The 4,030-nt window shown below is 36.5% G+C and overlaps 1 long non-coding RNA gene and 1 pseudogene across 2 annotated transcripts; both read right to left on the bottom strand.

Moving 5' to 3' along the window:
* Window positions 1-1,758: 1,758 nt before the first annotated feature.
* Window positions 1,759-2,180, bottom strand: LOC148584355 (uncharacterized). The gene is made up of 3 exons (XR_015912909.1): window positions 2,083-2,180; window positions 1,909-1,959; window positions 1,759-1,830 (listed from the first exon to the last, which is right to left on the bottom strand). It is a non-coding gene; the product is annotated as an uncharacterized LOC148584355 (long non-coding RNA).
* A 160-nt stretch (window positions 2,181-2,340) lies between these two features.
* Window positions 2,341-3,502, bottom strand: LOC148584356 (exocyst complex component SEC10a pseudogene; annotated as a pseudogene). Its single transcript, XR_015912813.1, has 4 exons — window positions 3,245-3,502; window positions 2,933-3,028; window positions 2,525-2,767; window positions 2,341-2,424 (listed from the first exon to the last, which is right to left on the bottom strand). The product of XR_015912813.1 is annotated as an exocyst complex component SEC10a pseudogene (transcript).
* Window positions 3,503-4,030: the final 528 nt, after the last annotated feature.

Raw genomic sequence — 4,030 nt, forward strand, 5'->3', positions numbered from 1 at the left:
CCTAAAAGTCACAATGTTTTGACCCTAAAGATGATGTACACGGAAGCGAAAGTCGACCCTAATAGGCAAGCATTAGGGTCCACTTTTAGTTAACCATTAGGGTCCACTTTGTCGACCCTAATGGTCCTTAAAAAAAAATAATAATAATAACTATCAGCGTCCAAACTAAAGTGGACGCTGATAGTTAACCATTAGCATCCACAAAGTAGACCCTAATGGTCCTCAAAAAAAAAAAAAAAAAAAAAAAAAAATTAACTATCAGCGTCCAAACCAAAGTGGACGCTGATAGTTAACCATTAGCGTCCACAAAGTGGACCCTAATGGTCCTCAAAAATTAAAAAAATAAAATAAAATAAAAAATAAAAAATTAACTATTAGCGTCCAAACCAAAGTGGACGCTAATAGTTAACCATTAGCGTCCACAAAGTGGACCCTAATGGTCCTAAAAAATTTTAAAAAAAAATAATCTGCGATCGATCGCAGTACCAGTAGGTTTCCGACATTTTGCGATCGATCGCAGTTGGAGTGCGATCGATCGCAAAATATAAAAAACCTACTTGAAAACTCTCTGGTACTGCGATCGATCGCACTCCAAGTGCGATCGATCGCAGAACCAGGGAACACTGGTATGAGTAACATACATCGACTAACTCCTAACCACAATACTTCTAACATATATCAATAACAGTCCCACTAATACATGTTAACTCCAATATAATGAAGTAACAAAGTGAGACATCTACAGTCCCAAGACAATCATTGAAAAAATGCCCGCCAGCCCCCATTAAACATGACTCTTACAAAGGCTATCAAGTCAAATCCCAGTCACAGCCAAAATAGTGAATAAAAAAAGCCAAAATAGTCAAATCCCAGTCACAACCAAACTAAATTGGCAAGCAATAAAAAAAGGTGGTCCTCTCATCCAACCTAGCGTTGGGCAGGTTTCAAATCATCTCTTTTATATAATTTTTGGTGAGTAGGGGGAAGGGTGCCTTCCCTGTAGATTTTGACAGTTACAGGCAGCAAAGAGACATTAAAACAGCTACAATATAAACTTTCTTAACCCACATTTGCCTATATTATAACAAAAACCTACTATCATTGTTTGTTGAAACTGACACCACAATCCCTATGGACCGCCAAGATTAAACGACCACACACACATGTACCTACTGGAAAATTTGGGATGCTTGAGAATTCAACCACAAGAACAGCTTTACATTGAATAGCTATAGATGCTTGAGAATTTGGGATGAGTGCTTGTTAAGCAACCACAAGGTCTAAGGATTGGAAGCAGCTGTTTATTTCAACTAGTCTATTTCAATTGCCCATTTTAATCAACAAATCTACTAATCTTGTTTAAGAAATTATTAATTTTGTCAAAAGCATTCACTTTGTTCTCATCATCTGTTAAAAAGATTGTTGACTAAACAAATGAAGTAAAAGAGCAAAGTAGTTAGGGAGGATTAATTCGATTTATCCTCATATTATAAATCCAGAGAGAGAGAGAGAGAGAGAGAGAGAGAGAGAGAGAGATGAAGAAAGAGTGGGAAAGAGGGAAGGAAGAGCTACTTAATGAAGCTATTAAGTTTAAAATCAATAATAATTAAATTATTACATATCAGACCTAACAAAAGTATTTACCTGAGATAAAATTTTAGCACATTCAGCCATTGAAGACAATTCTCTCCGCTGTGATGCTGCATCAAAACGAGCAAGCAATCTGTTCTCCAGTTCTACACAAGGACAAACACCAGTGAAAAGGATAAGAAAGCCTATGACTCCAAGCGATTTTAGGTCTCCTGGGCTGCTGTTGAACTCCATCAAATACTGCAGGGATTAAATTAATAATGCAGTTAGCACGTTCTAACAAAGGATATCATAAACTAAATGATCAATTGACAATACCTTTATAAGCTCTATTGTTTGACTAGCAGTTTCTCGCTGAGCATCTGCACTCTGACAAGAAAACGCCATATAAATGAAAACATAAAATAACAAAGTTTCAATAGAGATGGTGATAAAATTGTATTAACTACAAGGATCATAAGCATATGGCAATGAAGCATGGGAAAACTCTACCTGCAAATGATCTCCGATCTTTGCAGCAGTCTGTCCAACACTTGAAATACGTGAGTCCAACCTTGCAAAGCTATCAAACAATCCATCTACACCTTTTTCCAGCTGAAAAAGAAAAGATACAGACAACCATCATTTTTTTTTTATAAGCAAAGCAAATTCATTAAAAGCACAAGGGACATATAACCATCATATGTAACTCAATTTTCAGATTCATGGGAAAACTCATTACGTGTATCACAATTCAAAGCAACACTTTAGTTAACTAACCTCAGCGAGAGTCTTGCGGTGCTTAGAATCTTGGACAGAGACCTCCTTCTTGAGATTGTTGAGTCTACCATCAACCTTCAACCAATATGAAAAGAAACAGAAAAATGAAAACCTTATCAAACCAACGATTATTTTTAGACTCTGCGTTCCACAACCTACTGTTTCAAAAACATACCTGTTTTCGAAGATCAACCAACTCCTTATAAGAATCCTTGAATAGGCCCAAGAGCTTATCCACTTCTGGAAACAAAGGGGCAGCCGATTTCGCGGCATCCCCTCTTAAATGTCCATTCGACAAAGCATCATTCCCACCGACGCCGCTGCCATGCCCTTCTGATGAATAAGTTTCTTCGTCTTGGAAAGACGGCAGAAGCTCATTCACCAAGTTCCTAAACAACGCGTCAAATGAAAAATCACCCTACAAGTTCCAAACCTAAATCTCTAAGCACATCTCTCACAGTAAATCATCGAATTAGTTACCAAAACAGAAATGTGTAAGACTAACAAGACCTAGTTGAAATTGAAGACCTGGAAGACAATAAGCAAATCTGCATAACATAAATTGATGCGTTTTGAAGCCTACCTTAAAGTCATCCACATCAAGAATGAGTGGGAGAGAGCTAACAGCTGAGGATTTTGAGGCTTTATCGTTCTTGACAGCATCTCTGCTATCTTTCATCTGTAACAAGTCAAATAACTCATAAGAAGCATAAGAATGGGATCGCACAATTTGAAGCTCGTGGGTAATGCAATTGAAAATAATCTAAACTGGCAATTCCTTCAACAAAGATAACAAATTCATGGCCAAATTAAATATAATGGGATAATTATATAATAAAATAAACGTTTTCTTTAATTAGTCCGATCTCGTAGAGAGCAAAAATGGAAATAGCACCTCTATGCGGCCTGAATGAGCGAGAGAGACACTGACAGAAACGGTTGCCGAGGGTTTGATTGCCCCTTCACTGCTTGGATGGGTTTAGATCGACGGAGATAGCTACCGGAGAGAGTTGAGTGCGCCGGAGAGTGATAGGAGGGCCGGAGAGAGAGCTGCCGGAGAGAGAAACGTGCGCCGAGTGAGAGAGATCGAGAGAGAGAGAGAGAGAGAGAGAGAGTGATGAAGGGGGTGGGACTTTGGGGTTAGGGATTTGGATCAAACAAATATGGTCTAAACTTTTCAGAAAACATAAAATGGTCTGAAAATTTCAGAATATTCGCGCCAATTTCAGATATCCCGCCACTTTTTCTAAATTTTTCGCACTCAATAGGGGCGACCTTAGTCGCCCCTAATGAGCCTCAAAATTTTTTTTTTAAAAAAAAATTATACTTATAATTTTTAATTTTTATTTATTTTATTTATTTTTGTTTTTCTTTATTTTCTCCTGTAATATGTTTTTATTATTATAATATTAACTAATAATTTCCGTTTAATAAAGATCATTAAGTTGATATTTATCTTATAATTAATTCTAAGATCAATACAAAATTCAAAGATAATATAAGATCAATATAACTAATGCACTAAGATAATATAAAAAGCTTATAGTTCAATTAAATGTTCGATTGAACCTTCAATTGTATTCAGTTTGATCGATCAATTGATCTTATCATGATCAATCTAACTAATTCATTAGGATCAATCGGATGTTTGATCGATCAATTGATTCTATTACGATCAATC

The sequence above is a fragment of the Corylus avellana genome, chromosome 7 (genome assembly GCF_965113065.1).
Source record: "Corylus avellana chromosome 7, dhCorAvel1.hap1.2, whole genome shotgun sequence".
In the NCBI taxonomy this organism is placed as follows: domain Eukaryota; kingdom Viridiplantae; phylum Streptophyta; class Magnoliopsida; order Fagales; family Betulaceae; genus Corylus; species Corylus avellana.